Below are 19069 nucleotides of genomic sequence, written 5' to 3'. Positions count from 1 at the left end.
TAAACTCTTTTATACTGAGATCACTGCACTTTGTACGTTGCAATTATGTTACACACTGCCTGGAAACGCCATGCAGGTGGGCTTAGATTGCTTTTACTATGTACTACTAATTATATCCTCACTATATTTACCTTCTAATTCGTGCCCACCTGTTACAATATAATACACTGCTAACGCGTATTGATAATGGCGTACCCAATTACCTACAGCAAAATCTGATTTTACTACAAAAAATCCTGCCAGACGAATGTCTGCAACTGGGGATCACAGCAGAAGGTTGAAAATATCGCTTCAGTGGTAAGATTCTTTTTATTTAAAGCACGACCTGTTTCGGAGTCTGAAATGCCCAACATCCGATATTATAACATTTTTTAATAAAGAACCTTACAACTGAAGCGGTATTTTCAACCTCTGCTAAAATCTGATTTGTAATGTTTCCCTTATGTTGTACCATAGGAATAAATAGATTATTCAAGGGCTTTGATCACTCCTGTCTCATTCTTCAACCCTATCTAAAAACTGTCTTGAAATTCTGATATTATTTTATTTACACTTTTCTATCGTTGTTGGGTTATAAATCATGAGTTTTATATGTCTAAAGCTTTCCCGGAGTAAACTTCAGATGCTGTAATGGCCGCGCAATGTTTCTTCAAGTCGCATAACATTATCCACCCTGAGGTATTGATGTAACTGTACTGAATTATTCTAAGACATCAGACACGGGCAGCACGAGATGCGACGTAGCTTCACCAGAGGGCAACGCACTGGCTGGGCAGAATGAAAGTGTCCCGGAAAACATTTGCAATAAGACATACGGAGCTTTTAATGAATATTTTAGAACGTTCCAGAAATGTCTGTAATTATGCACTCAATTTTGCGGTGCAGACTTACTGGTGGCTTTTCCAAAACACATCGAATCTAAAGCTCTTGCGCACGCGTTTTCCTTCAATTATGTTTCGCATAACAGTCAACAATTAACGTACATTGTCTCGTCGTGAGCACCATTTTGTGTTTCATTCAGCTGGTCACTAAAAACATCTGCACCTCCACCGATAGTGAAAAAGTGAAGCCCTCGGGACAGAATGAGAAAGACGTGCATGCGCAGACATGTGACAATAACCGATCGGTGCGTCGAAATCAGAGTTTCTGTCAATTTCTGTGTTGGATATACAGTATACACCGAATCGCCATTGAAACTGTTATAGGCGTGCCTATTCCATTACAGAGGTATGTGAACAGGCAGAACACGGCGCTGCGGTTGGCAACGCCTATATAGGAAAACAAGTATGTACTGTATCTGGAGCGGGTGTTAGAACGGTTACTGCTGCTACAATGACCAGGTATCAAGATTTAGGTGAGTCTGAACATGGTGTTATAGTCGGCGTACGAGCGATGGGACACAGCATCTCCGAGGTAGCGATGAAGTGGATATTTTCCCGTACCACCAATTCACGAGTGTTCCATGAATATTAGGAATCTCCGTCATCGCTGCAGCCGAAAAAAGATCCTGCAAGAACGGTATCAACGAGGACTCAAGAGTATCATTCACCGTGACAGAAGGGCGACCCTTTCGCAAATTGCTGTAGATTTCGATGCTGAGCCATCAACACGAGTCAGCGTGAAGGCCATTCAGCGGAACATCATCGATATGGGCTTTCGGAGCTGAAGGACCACTCGAGTATCCTTGATGGCTGCACGGCACAAAGCCTTACGCCTTGCCTGGTCCCGTCGACATCGGAATTGGGCTGTTGATGACTGGAAACATGTTGCCTGGTCAGACGACTCTCGTTTCAAATTCTGTCGAGCAGATGGACGTGTACGGGTATGGAAATATCATGAATCCATAGACCCTGCATGTCAGCAGGAGATTGTTCAAGCTGGTGGAGCCTCTGTAATGGTGTAGGGCTTGAGCAATTGGAGTGATATGGGACCCTGATACGTGTAGCCACGTCTCTGACATGTGACACGTACGTAAGTATCCTGTCTGGTCACCTGCATTCATTCATGCCCATTGTACATTTTGACGGATTTAGGAAATTCCAGCAGCACAACGTGACACCCCAAGTGTCCAGAAGTGCTACAGAGTGGTTCCAGGAAAACACTTTTGAGTTTAAGAACTTCCGCTGGCCACCGAACTCCCGAGATATAAACATTATTGAACGTATCTGGGATGTCTTGCTACGTGCTGTTCAGAAGAGCCCTCCACTTACGGAGTTACGGACAGCCCTGGAGGTTTCATGGTGTCAGTTCCCTCCAGCACTAGTTCAGACATCAGTCGAGTCCGTGACACGTCGTGTTGCGGAACTTATGCTTGCTCGCGGGTGCCCTACGCGATATTTGGCAGGTGTACCAGTTTCTTTGGCTCTTCAGTTTATGTTCATTAACAGTAGTCAGTTCCGCGTAAGTCGCATACATATTTTCCGGGCTCGTTCTACTTTGTCCACGCTGTGCAATCCAGAACCCATACGGGACAAACGGACTGCGGATCCCACAGAGTTGCTTGACGCGGGTGTATCCGACAGAGAGATGCCGACCGTGGCGTCAGCAGCTCGGTCAATGTGCCGCCGGACTGTGCTGGCTTTCAGTTCTTTTCAGCGCTCTCTGCAACCGACCATGTCTTATCGATGGCATCGCCCGGTTCCAAGCTTTTCTAAGATGACATCCTATATATTTCCTCATATGTTTTCTCAGTATGCATAGTTCTGCTGCTTCTTCTACGATCTAATACCAGCAGGCCAAGATGGCTGAAAGGCTATCAAATTCTTCGTACTTCATGCCGTGACACACACCTAGACAAGTACCCGATCACTGTCACTATCCTGAATGTGCAGTTCTGATGTCGATATACACTACTGGACATTAAAATTGCTATACCAAGAGGAAATGCAGACCATAAACGGGTATTTATTGAACAAATATATTATACTAGAACTGACATGTGATTTCATTTGCATGAAATTTGGGTGCATAGATCCTGAGAAATCAGTACCCAGAACAACCACCTCTGCCCGTAATAACGGCCTTGATACGCCTGGGCATTGAGTCAAACAGAGCTTGGATGGCGTGTACAGGTATAGCTGCCCATGCAGCTTCAACACGATACCACAGTTCATCAAGAGTAGTGACTGGCGTATTGTGACGAGCCAGTTTCTCGGCCACCATTGACATTGACCAGACGTTTTCAATTGGCGAGAGATCTGGAGAATGTGCTGGCCAGGGCAGCAGTCGAAAGTTTCTCTGTCCAGAAAGGCCCGTACAGGATCTGCAACATGCGGTCGTGCATTATCCTACTGAAATGTCGGGTTTCGCAGGGATCGAATGAAGGGTAAAGCCACAGGTCGTAACACATCTGAAATGTAACGTCCACTGTTCAAAGTGCCGTCACTGCGAACAAGAGGTGACAGAGATGTGTAACCGATGGCACCCCACACCATCACGCCGGGTGATACGCCAGTATGGCGATGACGAATACACGCATCCAATGAGCGTTCACCACGATGTCGCCAAACACGAATGCGACCATCATGATGTTCTAAACAGGACCTGGATTCATCCAAAAAAATGACGTTTTGCCATTCGTGAACCCAGGTTCGTCGTTGAGTACACCATCGCAGGCTCTCCTGTCTGTGACGCAGCGTCAAGGGTAAACGCAGCCATGGTCTCTGAGCTGATAGTCCACACTGCTGCAAACGTCGTCGAACTGTTCGTGCAGATGGTTGTTGTCTTGCAAACGTCCCCATCTGTTTACTCAGGGATCGAGACGTGGCTGCACGATCCGTTACAGCCATGCGGATGAGATGCCTGTCATCTCGACTGCTAGTGATACGAGGCCGTTGGGATCCAGCACGGCGTTCCGTATTACCCTCCTGAACCCACCGATTCAATATTTTGCTAACGGTCATTGGATATAACCGTTAGCAGCAATCTCGCGATACGATAAACCACAATCGCGATAGGCTACAATTCGACCTCTATCAAGGTCGGAAACGTGATGGTACGCATTTCTCCTCCTTACACGAGGCATCACAACAACGTTTCACCAGGCAACGCCGGTCAACTGCTGTTTGTGTATGAGAGATCGGTTGGAAACTTTCGTCATGTCAGCACGTTGTAGGTGTCGCCACCGGCGCCAACCTTGTGTGAATGCTCTGAAAAGCTAATCATTTGCATATGACAGCATCTTCTTCCTGTCGGTTAAATTTCGCGTCTGTAGCACGTCATCTTCGTGGTGTAGCAATTTTGATGGCCAGTAGTGAAGTTTCTAACGGCACGAAGGAGAAGCAGGAGTTGAAAAGGGAATGGAACATGGCAGTAGCCTATCTCCCATGTTCTTCAGTCTTTTCACTGGCAAACAGAAAAGGAAACTAAGGAGAAATTCGGATGATAAATCAGTCCAAGGAGAATAATTAAAAATTTAAGGTGTGCTGATGACATGCTAATTCCGTCAGAAAAAGCATAGTATTTCAAAGATTAATGGAACGGAATGCATGGTGCTACGAAAAGACTAAACAATAAAAATTTACTTCTGAAAAAAATTTACATTGACACATTTCGGGACCATCTATTATGAGATTATTCAGAAACATATTTGATACAAATTATCTTCTCAAGTAGTTAATACTAACGTAGGTCCTCCAGTCGATTATCACTACAGGTCTGTACTATTTGTGAAGATGATGTCACTGATAAAAAATTTTTTGCTGCTCTTTTCATATGAAACTTATTTTCTGACTGCTATCAAGTGAACTAAAATAAAATTACAGTATTCATTTTAATAAATTGGCCCCACTTGGAACAACAAAAAATATTACAAAATATTCAGTAAGTTTCAAAAATTACAGAGACTTTACATTAAACCACAAAAAGGACTGTGTCTGGTTTCGTAATTGACTGATACAGGTGTGTATGTTGTTATATTTCCGAGTTTTGGCTATCAGAGAGCACAAATTATTAGGTCAAAGATTAATCTTTGTCAGCAGAATGGTTAGCGCTGCTGATTAAACAGCACGTGTCCTATCAGTGTCTTCATCGCAAGAGTCCATTGTGTTACTTTCCTCCAACACCTTGTACCTGGTTTTCTTTTGTGTGTTTAGTAAATATGGCTCTTTTATCGGCTGAATGTCTTAGCAAACCAGTCCTACCTAAACATCCTTTATCCCAGGCTGAAATAATTTAAAATCTAGCAGAACACTATGCCAAATAAAACTGAAGTTCAGCTGATGAAGAAGGAAAAAGAACAGCGTAATTCGGCAGAATTTTGCTGCAGACGGCCAACACGTGCCAGAAGGACTCCCTGAATGAAAGCGCACTCCTTTCCCTTGAAGATGCCCACCTTCTGCCGTCGCAAGCACTCAGCAGTAAAATGTGAATTTCGTGTCGTCGTGTGCCGGAGGGCGGAACTGTGCGGAGAGAGATTTCAAGCGGGAAGCGACGAATTACTTGCCCGAATATGTCTGGGTTCCTTCCACCGGGTGAAACGGCACGAACACAATCCTTCTGTTGCTCACACGTGCACTTCAACAATTTTATACTCATATTATATATATAAAACAGTGTAGATCGCTTAATGTATGTCTATTTTTCACAGCTCAAAACCTAGAGCTTGTAAAACAAGTTTTTGTGCCAGTGTCAATAAAATCTGTGCCAAAACGAGGTATCACAATATATACATAACGATCTCGGACACATTCAGGAAATTTAAATCTTTCCAAGTGAATTCTAAGTTCTCTTAATACTTTGGTCATTTCACAATACGCAGGAGTGAGTCAACAAAACATTTTGACTTTCGGAAGTGACGCTGCTGATTGAAATTTCGTGAAAAGATTTCGTCGTAACGAGAAACTCCCGTGACACTCTTTTCCCTATTTTTCGGTAATAGAGAACTAAGTCCTCTACTTCGAACCGTTCAACCCTATCTGGAAGTGGACTCACAAGCATGGTGTAGGCATTCCCTTTCGTAGATTTGTTGCGTCTTCTAAGTGATGTGCCGAAAATGCAGTGTTTGGTTTGCCTTCCATCCACATCATCTTTGTGATGTTGCTAATTTAATTTGTTCGTAATTGTAATGTTTACGTATTCAGTTGAATCGGCAGCTTTGAAATTTGTGTGCTTTTTTTTTCGTGTAACCCAAATTTCAGAGAACAACAGCAACTGTAATACAAGACCCACATGTCACTTCGAGGCAGCTATTTTATTTCGGGTGGGATCAGCAAAAGAACTGTTACGCGAGTATTACATTTTAACGCATATCACCCTTTCCACGTGCCGCTCCATTAAAAGCATTGTGGCAAGTATTTAAAAATTGGTCACAGTTCTTGGGATGGTTTTTACCAAAACTGCAAAGTGATGCGCATTCCTATGCAAGATTTTGTTTATGGGTGAATTGATACAAGAAGTTTGCAGGGGAACACTGACAACTCCCGAAGACATGGTTCTGTGCTGCAATAAGTTCAGATGAAATGTAGTCAAGAGTCTACGTTCGCTTAATAGGATTTTTGGAATTCTCAACTTAACATTTTCAAATATATATATATATATATATATATATATATATATATATATATATATATATATATACTCCTGGAAATTGAAATAAGAACACCGTGAATTCATTGTCCCAGGAAGGGGAAACTTTATTGACACATTCCTGGGGTCAGATACATCACATGATCACACTGACAGAACCACAGGCACATAGACACAGGCAACAGAGCATGCACAATGTCGGCACTAGTACAGTGTATATCCACCTTTCGCAGCAATGCAGGCTGCTATTCTCCCATGGAGACGATCGTAGAGATGCTGGATGTAGTCCTGTGGAACGGCTTGCCATGCCATTTCCACCTGGAGCCTCAGTTGGACCAGCGTTCGTGCTGGACGTGCAGACCGCGTGAGACGACGCTTCATCCAGTCCCAAACATGCTCAATGGGGGACAGATCCGGAGATCTTGCTGGCCAGGGTAGTTGACTTACACCTTCTAGAGCACGTTGGGTGGCACGGGATACATGCGGACGTGCATTGTCCTGTTGGAACAGCAAGTTCCCTTGCCGGTCTAGGAATGGTAGAACGATGGGTTCGATGACGGTTTGGATGTACCGTGCACTATTCAGTGTCCCCTCGACGATCACCAGTGGTGTACGGCCAGTGTAGGAGATCGCTCCCCACACCATGATGCCGGGTGTTGGCCCTGTGTGGCTCGGTCGTATGCAGTCCTGATTGTGGCGCTCACCTGCACGGCGCCAAACACGCATACGACCATCATTGGCACCAAGGCAGAAGCGACTCTCATCGCTGAAGACGACACGTCTCCATTCGTCCCTCCATTCACGCCTGTCGCGACACCACTGGAGGCGGGCTGCACGATGTTGGGGCGTGAGCGGAAGACGGCCTAACGGTGTGCGGGACCGTAGCCCAGCTTCATGGAGTCGGTTGCGAATGGTCCTCGCCTATACCCCAGGAGCAACAATGTCCCTAATTTGCTGGGAAGTGGCGGTGCGGTCCCCTACGGCACTGCGTAGGATCCTACGGTCTTGGCGTGCATCCGTGCGTCGCTGCGGTCCGGTCCCAGGTCGACGGGCACGTGCACCTTCCGCCGACCACTGGCGACAACATCGATGTACTGTGGAGACCTCACGCCCCGGCGGTACGTCCACCCGGCCTCCTGCATGCCCACTATACGCCCTCGCTCAAAGTCCGTCAACTGCACATACGGTTCACGTCCACGCTGTCGCGGCATGCTACCAGTATTAAAGACTGCGATGGAGCTCCGTATGCCACGGCAAACTGACTGACACTGACGGCGGCGGTGCACAAATGCTGCGCAGCTAGCGCCATTCGACGGCCAACACCGCGGTTCCTGGTGTGTCCGCTGTGCCGTGCGTGTGATCATTGCTTGTACAGCCCTCTGGCAGTGTCCGGAGCAAGTATGGTGGGTCTGACACACCGGTGTCAATGTGTTCTTTTTTCCATTTCCAGGAATATATATTAACATTTTCAAATATATATATTTGAAAATGTTAAGCTTGCAAAATATGCTAGGAAGAAGCGTGCAAGAAAAATAAAGATCACCTTCATAGCGAGCACTAATCGTCACAATTTATCGGGAAAGAATGAAATGGTGGCCATGACCATGGTGATTTCTCAGCCCCGACCGGTGTGGCCGAGCGGTTCTAGGCGCTTTAGTCTGGAACCGCGAGACCCCTACGGTCGCAGGTTCGAATCCTGCCTTGGGCTTGGATGTGTGTGATGTCCTTAGGTTAGTCAGGTTTAAGTAGTTCTAAATTCTAGGGGACTGATGACCTCAGACGTTGAGTTCCATAGTGCACAGAGTCATTTTTTTATTTCTCAGCGTTATAAGCATGATGCTTTAGACTAAGAGTCGTGCGAGTTGGCGTAGTCGAAAAAGGCTGCATTTTGGTGGATGGTGGATCAAAATCCCGTTTCTGTGATTTCATCAAACCGACCGCTTGAGGCGAATTCCGGGATGATCTCATTGAAAGAGCACGGTGATTTCCCTGCCCATCTGACTTCGTGCTTCGTCTCTAATGACCTCATTGTCGCCAGTGCGTTAGACACTAAACTTCCTTCCTGTGCCTTAGATTTAGTCTATGGATATTATCTTGGATAGCAATATATATTAACGGCAGTATTGCGGGTCGCACATGCACATCCAATGGGCAACCACTTCGCTCCCCACCCAAAAATCTCTGTCCTCAACGAGGTCATTAGAGATGGAGCACAGTGTCGGATGGGGAGGAAATGGCATCATACCATCATTCGCTTCACTCCTGTGACCATGACCACCATTTCATTTTTTCAGATTTCTTTGCTTTTCTTCCTATTCCGCCGCAAGTGTGGTAGTTGACACAACACACTTGGTGTGTCATGAAGTGGGGCAACGAGGGAAATCCGTACTTTGGGAAAGTTTCTGACACGAATATGCCAGTATCACGCTACGGGTCACACACACTTAACTAGTATAATTTATGACACACTGCTCGCTTCTGAATTAGTGACTTGTGACATGACAGCTGCAGCTAGTTAGTGGGTAACTCTCACTTAGAGTTGATATTGTACCCGTGCGTTCTCGTATTAAAAATAAGTTCATTGCTAGTAGTGGACCCTGATTTGCTTTTATTTTCACGATACTATCACTTTTAGTAAGAGATTAATTTACTGTATATGGATAAAAACATGAACACAAGATAAAAACATGAACACAATAGTCACAGACTGCATGGTTATCAGTTCACACAAACGCTGAACAGTAGTGTCGCCTGCCCCAAACTTAAGGCATGCAACTTTTCGCAATTCACCTAAAAACGTAATTTATGCGGTAATGATGAGAATTAGAACATACCACGAAGGCCACCTTTTCTGTTGCTTTTTCCTGCTGCTTTCTAATACAAGTAAACAGTTAAAATGTAAGTTTTTTCCGGTGGAACTGTCCGGTCAATGAATGAAGAGGTTTATTCTCTGTACTATCCCCTGTGTCTTAAAATATTCTGACTCCCTTTACTTTATTCTATATCTTGGTACTTAATAGACTTGTAGTAAGTATCACTGTTCCTGGAATAGTGCTAATATTCTATTAACGTTACTAGTACTATCATACGTCTTCTCGGTGTCATTGTCCAGTAACTAGGATTCTTTCGTGCTTTGCTACCTATACGGCACCGTACACCGTTCACAACATATCCACTCTGTTGTTCTGTGAGTGCCTTGACACTTAAAGAGCATCACTTACAATAATTCATGCTTGGCCATCCATTCTGTATTAGAATTAAACGAGTGTTGCAAAAGATCGGATCAGGGAAGAAGTGGTAAGTCATTCAGTGAGCTAGCCAAGACTGGTGAGGCACGTAGTCTTCTCAAAAGTTGCAATACACAGGTATAAGAACTTTATAATTGCAGATTTATTTGCCATCTGAGTTGAGAGGGGGTATGGAAATCGCTGATCGCAGATATACGCCTGTCCATTACAGTATAACGAGACAGCCGTCAATCACGCTTGTGAAAATTATTAAGCGTGATACTCGAGAGGGGGGGGGGGAGAGAGAGAGACAGAGAGAGAGAGACAGAGAGAGAGAGAGAGAGAGAGAGAGAGAGAGAGAGATGGCCTTAGTCGGAACACAACAAACACAGGAACAATACAATGGAACCCCTTAATTTAATTGTCAACAGGAGAGAACGTCAACACGAGCTTTCTACAAAACGCTCTGACGCTTTGACTTACCTGGAATTGTTATCACAACAGGAAATATAACTTTAATCAGGCAGTCAATTGAGCACTAGCTTGTTTGGAAACTAGAACATCGAAAAACTCAGAAATGCGCCAAGCACAAAAATCACTTTGCCACATCGCAGTTGAAACGTCATGGTCTAGAAACATTAACTCTGAGCTAGTAAAATTAAACTGTCTCACTAAACAAAAGTTCACCGCCTAATTGACACGTTACTGTCGTGTATACACACATATCTACTTTCTCTCACTACTTAGAAAAAGTTCGAAACATGGCTAGCTTGCTCAACTATTAATAACTGTATCTTCGTTTCTACGTGTACCTACACCTCTGCACATGCGCCAACACTGAACTGCAAATTGTTAATTTAACATTAATTGCTTCAGTGCAGGTTTTTTATACGCTTCCTGACTTACTGTAAGATTATAAAAATTTTAATTATCCCGAACAGTTAATTAAAAAAGAAAAGTACTTCGTGACGTAGTTCGATATCTAGATACCACTCTGTAGGCCTACAAACGGGGCTCCTCTGCGAATACATCACCCTTAGCATATCCCGCACAGCGGATAGCCGATTTACCTTTCCCGGCTAGTGTTTTTTCTATAGGCTTCCCATTATCATAATACGGCGTTTGTAATCGCTAGAAGTCGCTTGCTTCGTCAGAAAATTTACTACATTATCCACTGCAACTTAATGAAACCCGGAACTGAATATATTTTATTCATTCCGGATATAGAGTTTGTAATCAAAAGCATCCAGACACCCCTAAAAACATACGTTTTGCATGTTAGATGCATTGTGCTGCCACCTTCTGCCACATACTCAATATCAGCGACCTTAGTAGTCATTAGATATCGTGAGAGAACAGAATGGGGTGCTCCGCGTAATTCATGGATTTCGAGTGTGGTCAGGTGATTGCGTGTCATTTTGTGTCATATGTCTGTACACGATATTTCCTCACCCCTAAACAGTCCTAGGTCCACTGTTTCCGATGTGTTAGTGAATTGGAAACGTGAAGGGACACGTACACCACAAAATCGTACAGGCCAACCACGTCTGTTGACTGACAGAGACCGCCACCAGTTGAAGAGGTCGTAATGTGTAATAGGCAAACATCTATTCAGCCCATCACACAGGAATTCCAAACTGCGTCAGGATCCATTGCAAGTACTGTGATAGTTAGGCAGTATGTGAGAAAAATTGCATTTCATGGTCGAGCGGCTGCTCATAAGCCATACATCACACAGGTAAATGCCAAACGACGCCTCGCTTGGTCTAAGGAGCGTAAACATTGGACGATTGAACAGTGGAAAAACGTTGTGTGGAGCGACGAATCACAGTACACAAAATGGCGATCCGATTGCAGGGTGTGAGTATGGCGAATGCCCAGTGAACGTCACCTGCCAGCATGTGTAGTGCCAACAGTAAAATTCTAAGGCGGTGGTGTTATAGTGTGGTCGTGTTTTTCATAGAGGGGTCTTGCATCCCTTGTTATTTTGCATGGCACTATCACAACACAGGCTTACATTGATGTTTTAAGCACCTTTTTGCTTGCCACTGTTGAAGAGCAATTCGGGGATGGTGACTGCATCTTTCAACACGATCGAGCACCTGTTCATAATGCACGGCCTGTGGCGGAGTGGTTACACGACAATAACATCCCTGTAATGGACTGGCCTGCACAGAGTCCTGACCGGAATCCTATAGAACACCTTTGGGATGTTTTGGAACGCCAAATTAGTGCCAGGCCTCACCGGCCGACATCGATACCTCTCCTCAGTGCAGCACTTCGTGAAGAATGGGCTGCCATTCCCCAAGAAACCTCCAGCACCTGACTGACCGTATACCTGCGAGAGTGGAAGCTGTCATCAAGGCTAAGGGTGGGTCAACATCATACTGAATTCCACCATTACCGATGGAGGGCACCACGAACTTGTAAGTCTCCGGATACTTTTGATCACATAGTGCATTTGAGCCGGCCTGCCATAGCTGCCTTACTCTTTATGTTCCACCTGTGGTACCGTTAACACATATCTCGTGGGAGAATCTTTCGCTGCAGTGTACGGGAGTAGTAGCAGGCTGCATCGGTGGCTCTGTCGGTTTGAGAGTTTGACAAGCTGGTGTCCTCAGACAGCCTAATGACAGGCCACCAGACTCGTCTCGACCACGCCCAAACATTTGTTTTGTAAGTACATTTTGCTTTGTTCAGTAAGAAGTCTTGGTGAGAAAACGTATGTGGAAAACGAAAACGGTCTAAATTGTCGGACGTACGTAAGCGCCTCTATCAGGTGAGAGAATGGCAGTTACATACAATATTTCTTTATCGAAAAACATAACGGGGAGCATGCTGGATATTTATTTTTATTTTTCTGTCAAACAATGAAATTGTTAAAGTGACTTTCACGTACACCGTCAGTCCAAAAAGTTCCGAGACTGATTTTTATCCTTGGGATATAAGCGACGTCAGCGCAGCTTGAACTAACAATTGTGGACAATAGATGTATGATCGAGCAGTCGTTTGTTAGCAGGCAGGGTTTAATAGTGCTTTTGCGGCCATACTTTGTCAAAATTCTGTCACAAATCACTGTGGAGCAATGTCCCTAAACCAAGTGTTCAAAACATTCCCCAAAATGCCTTGAAGAAGAGAAAAGTGTGTGCAAAGTCTGTACCGCACACCTTGACTCCCGAACAAAAATGACGGACGTACGCCTCCCGCGGCCGTTCGCGTCCCGTATCTTGATTGAAATGCGAAACGCGGACAGTTCATTTCTGGAAAAGACCATCACGGGTGACGAAACTTGTTATCAATACGAATATACCACAAAGCGAGATAGTGCAGATGTTCACACGAAGGGTCAACGCTTGTCGACATAACCTACAATCAAACCAATGTAAAGCGCAAGTTGAACAACATCCTCAGGAAGCACACATCGTTGTATGAACGTTCTGTGCGTTGTACTGAAATAGGGCGAGAGATAGGGACGGTACTATGAAGAACATCTGAGGCATTAAAGCCGCCTTCTTAACTTTTCCCTATTTTTTTATTAATCCGGTACCCAAAGTTTCTTCACTGATGGTGGCGTAGAGATGTGGGTTTCAGAACAATGCGAGACATAATTTGTCGTGCCAGATGGAGAGCTACAAGAGAGAGCGTTTCTTTTGCGCTATATCTGAAAGTATTGCAGTTCCAAAGTGAAACAGGGTTACAAACATCAAAATAGTTTTGAATTGCCATGTACCCTTCTGCAGGGTTTGCTAGTACCCAAAGTTTCTTCACTGATGGTGGCGTAGAGATGTGGGTTTCAGAACAATGCGAGACATAATTTGTCGTGCGAGATGGAGAGCTACAAGAGAGAGCGTTTCTTTTGCGCTATATCTGAAAGTATTGCAGCTCCAAAGTGAAACAGGGTTACAAACATCAGAATAGTTTTGAATTGCCATGTACCCTTCTGCAGGGTTTGCTAGTTCTCAGGCGAATTGTCAGACTACGAATTCTAGTCTAAAGTTCAATACCCAGGTCTTTCTACAGTTTTTTTTGTCACTTACGACTGTTTCTCGCAGCGATTCGTTAATATTAAAAATTCCAAGCAATACAATAGTTCAGAACCCACGTCAAGCGCCTAGAACTGCTCGGCCACTTTGGCCGGCCGGACGGGATGGGTTTTGCGAATTAACGCACCAAATCTATCTGCGTCTAGAGTTATCCATTTGGAAGGGTGCAATTTCGAAATGTTTGCTAATCCTGCAACACAAGCAGGACTTGGCTACTAGCGCGGTATTCACTTAGTCGGATTTGGAAACCGCCGAAATCACATCCAGGCTGCCTGGCACACGGGTCTCGTAGTTCATCCGCAAGGAAGATTCGACTGAGGCCGGAACGCTTGCTGGAATCCTGGAAGCGGGTTTATGTCAACGTGCGCCGTCATCCTAGTGGGCCATAATTAGCTAACTAAATCGATTTAGCTCCCTGAGAGACGCAATAGTTTCTTCCGCAACTCACCATTTTGTTTTGAGGTACCAGTGCCTTTAGCTTGAAACCACCGATGATAGGGGTAGTGGTACTTCAAAACAAAATGAATAAAATGGTGAGTTGCGGAAGAAACCACAGCGTCTCAAAGGCTTAAAGATCGAAGGAGGGTAAGGAAGTACCACCATGTACCATGGGCCGTACCTGTTAAAGCGGTGCCTTGTTACAGCCAATCATTTTGTTCTGGAGAGCTTTACATTACATTACGCCATCGTATACCTCAAAGCACCGCTTCAGATATTAGATCACCTATGACGGTCAACGTTGACTCTGTGCCAACTGCGGATACACGGGTCATCTGAATACAAAGGTGCACTTTAGATAGCTTAGACAATCTTTAAAGTTTTTCTGTTGAAAATTATCTGCTATTACACCCTCGCTTCATACGCAGACAAAACAAAAGAGGGACCCCGACAGAGATAGACACGATAGTGTTTAACATTTTCACTTTACAAAACCATCTACGATTTCCTTTTTTTGCGACTTGCTCTAAGAATACGACCATATGAAATGATTGTCACACAATGAATAACATTTTACATCGATCTGAGAAAGGTTCGTGAATTAGGCGAAACCGGTAATCCACGAGGAAAATGTGCCATCTTGACGTAGGATTTCTACACACAAGTGTTTTAGACATAAAAACGTTTCTAGCACAAGTTCTACGAGCTAGGGCGTGGAACGTCACAAGCTTGAAGGAGGTAAGGAAACTAGAAAACCTGAAAATTCAAATGCAAAGGCTCAATCTAGATATAGTAGCGCTAAGTGACGTGAAATGGAAAGAAGACAAGGATTTCTGGTCAGATGAGTATAGGATAATATCAACAATAGCAGAAAATTGTATAACAGGAGTAGGATTCGTCATGAATAGCAAGCTGGGGTAGAGACTATGTTACTGTGAACAGTTCAGTGATATGGTTGTTCTTATCAGAATCAACAGCAAATCAACACCAACACCAGTAGTTCAGGTATACATGCCGGCATCATAAGCTGAAGATGAAGAGGTGGAGAAAGTATATGAGGATATTGAAAGGGTAACGCAGTACGTAAAGGGAGATGAAAATCTAATAGTCATGAGGGACTGGAATTCAGTACTAGGGGAAGGAGCAGAAGAAAAGATTACAGGAGAATATGGGCTTGGGAAAAGGAATGACAGAGGAGAAAGACTGATAGAGTTCTGTAACATAATTCAGCTAGTAATAGCGAATACTCTGTTCAAGAATCACAAGAGGACGAGGTATATTGGGAAAAGGCCGAGTGATACGGGAAGATTTCAGTTAGATTACATCATGGTTAGAGAGAGATTGTGAAATCAGATACTGGATTTAAGGGAATACCCAGGAGCAGAGATAAAGTGAGATCACAATGTACTAGTGATGAAGAGCAGTCTCAAGTTTAAGAGATTAGGCAGGAAGAATGAATACGCAAAGAAGTGGGATACGAAAGTACAAAGGAACAATGAGATACGCTTGAATTCTATGAGGCTATAGATACAGCAATAAGGATCAGTAGGCAGTACAGTTGACAAGAAACGGAATCTGCAAAAAGAACAATCACGGAAGTTGGAAAGAAAGACATAGATACAAAGAAGGTAACTGCGAAGAAACCATGGGTAACAGAAGAAATACTTCAGTTGATCGATGAAATAAGGAAGTGTAAAAATGATCCGGGAAACTCAGTAATATGGGAATACAAGTCACTGAGGAATAAAATAAATAGGAAGTGCTGGGAAGCTAAGTCGAAATTGATGCATGAAAAATGTGAAGGAATCGAAAAAGAAATGATGATCGGAACATCAATTTCATCATACAGGAAAGTCAAAAGAATGGTGACATTAAAAGCAGGGGTGATAACATTAAAAGTGCAACGGGAATTACATTCTTAAATACAGATGAGTGAGCGAGTAGGTGGCAACACTATGTCGAAGGCCTCTATGAGGGGGAAGATTTGTCTGGTGTGATAGAAGAAACACGAGTCCAATTAGAGGAGATAGGGGATACAGTATTAGAATCAGAATTTAAAAGAGCTTTGTCGGACTTAAGATCAAATAACGCTGAAGCGATAGATACCACTCGATCAGAATTTCTAAAATCATTAGGGGAACTGGCAACGAAACGACTATTCACGTTGGGTGTAGAATGTATGAGTCTGGCGACATACAATCTGACTTTCAGAGGAAATATCCACACAATTCCGAAGACTTCGAGAGCTGAAATGTGTGAGAATTATCGCACAATCAGCTTAACTGGTCATGCATCCAAGTTGCTGACGAGAATAGTATACACGAGTACGGAAAAGAAAACTGAGGATGTTCTAGATGAAGATCAGTTTCGCTTTAGAAAAGGTAAAGGCACCAGAGAGGCAATTCACGCGTTGCGGTTGATAACAAAAGCAAGACTAAAGAAAAATCAAGACACTCTCATAGGATTTGTAGACCTGGAAAAAGCATTCGATAATGTAAAATGGTGCAAATTATTCGAACAGGGAGAAACGGGTAATATACAAAATGTACAAGAGCCAAGAGGTAATAACGAGAATGGACGGCCAAGAACCAAAAGCTCGGAATAAAAAGGGTGTAAGACAGGGATGTAGTCTTTCGCCTACTGTTCAATCTGTACATCGAAGAAGACACAAAATAAAAGTTCAGGAGTGGAATTAAAATTCAGTGTGAAAGGATATCAATGATATGATTCGCTGATGACATTGTTACCCTAAGTGAAAGTAAAGGAGAATTGCACGATCTGCTGCATGGAATGATCAGTCTAATGAGTACAGAATATGGAATGAGATAAAGCAAAGAAAGACGAAAGTAATGAGAAGTAGCAGACATGATAACAGCGAGAAACTTAACATCAGGATTGATGGTAACGAAGTAGTTAAAGTTAAGGAAATCTGCTACCTTGGCTGTAAAATAGTCAATGAGGGGCGAAGCAAGGAGGACATCAAAATCAGATTATCAATGGCAAAAAGGTCATTCCTGGCCAATAGAAGTCTACTAGTATCAAAGATAGGCTTTATTTTGAGGAAGAAATTTCTGAGAATGTACGCCTGAAGTACTGCATTGTATGGTAATGAAACATAGACTGTGGGAAAACCCGAACAGAAGAGAATCAGAGTATTTGAGATGTGGTGCTACAGGCTAAACTTGAAGATTAGGTGGACTGATAACGTAAAGAATGGGGAGGTACTGTGCAGAATTGGAGAGGAAAGAAATATATGGGAAACACTGACAAGGAGAATGGACAGTATGTACAGGATGGTAAGACGTCTGTTATGACATGAGGAGACTTTCACGGTACTACAGGGAGCTGTAGAGGACAAAAAATGTAGAAGAAGAAAGAGACTGGAATTCATCCAGCAGATAATTGAGGACGTAGATTGCAAGTGCTATTCTGAGGTCAAAATGCACAGGCAAAATTTAATGAAGCACAATGTTACAGTGGGTCACAATACAGACGGTCAATTTTCAATTTTAGGCAGAAATACGTCACAGCAGCGCGATACTGGCAAATGAAATGCTGGAAGCCAGTAGAACGTATGACCCAAGGACTAACTCCAGGTTGAAAAGACACTAGTTCAGTCAAGGCAACTAAGTGCAAAATATCATTGCGAAAGGCCTAGGACAAGGTCATTTTAAACGTCAACTACACAAGCAAGACTTACTAAAGAGAGAAAAAATTACGAGAAAGTAAATTTTGAGGATCTACACGACTTAATTCCAAGACAAGTTCTTAAAAACGTGGAAACGTAGTGAGCGAGGGAAAAGAAGAATGCGCTATAGACGAGAGGAAACTAGGCGTTTAGGTATTAAGGCTCACAAAAGTTGGGTACTTTCATTCCAAGAAAAGAGGGAAACGGCAGATTTAAGAAATCTAGAGACATATTAAATTAGGATGATGATATTGGAGAGCAATGGTACCAAGCGATGCAAGATTGTTAGCGTACCTGACTGCGAGGTAATTTTTAATATGCAGTATTTATAATGCTGTGACTGTACTGACAGAAGTAGAGGAGTTCCTTTTAATTAGTGTCTTTACACCTTCCGGAACGAGCAGTAGATTGCATACAACACAGATTCTCAGAGAAGATAGCATAATATTACCAGCGACTGCTAGCCGCTACAGAATATTTGCTGCAGGCTACTACTACAGTGTATTCAGGAAGCAGGATTACGTCCCTTCTTTTAATTACTGTGAACAGCTGCAATCTTCAATAGAACTTTCGGATATGAAAGTTATTCAGTTTCAGAAGCGTACAGCACTGTATTATTTTCGTTAGCGAATGCTCTGATGGCATCCAGATTGGATAAATCTTACCAAACAATCCTCTATTCAAAAAACGTCACAAGTACATAAACATGACTATCGAGTTTGTCAGACCATTGTGATCGACATATGTGGTTAAAACGCACTCCCAAAAACCGGCATATTCAAAAAGTCTGGCGTTATTTTTTTTTATTGAAATAGCACCAGAATCACCGGCCCTGTATTTAAATTCTAAAGTCTGCCAGTTTTTGGCGGAACACAGGAACTTAGCCGGCCGGAGTGGCCGAGCGGTTCTAGGCTGGAACCGCGCGACCGCTACGGTCGCAGGTTCGAATCCTGCCTCGGGCATGGATGTGTGTGGTGTCCTTAGGTTAGTTAGGTTAAAGTAGTTCTCAGTTCTAGGGGGCTGATGACCTCAGATGTTAAGTCCCATAGTGCTCAGAGCCATTTGTACCATTTTTGAACAGGAACTTACATTTCAACAAACGGGCCCACTTCCTGTCGGCATGCTTAAGTTTTATGACCTATTGACCG

This window comes from Schistocerca piceifrons, chromosome 1, assembly GCF_021461385.2.
Source record: "Schistocerca piceifrons isolate TAMUIC-IGC-003096 chromosome 1, iqSchPice1.1, whole genome shotgun sequence".
Taxonomy (NCBI): domain Eukaryota; kingdom Metazoa; phylum Arthropoda; class Insecta; order Orthoptera; family Acrididae; genus Schistocerca; species Schistocerca piceifrons.
Note: the sequence above shows the minus strand (reverse complement) of the source record.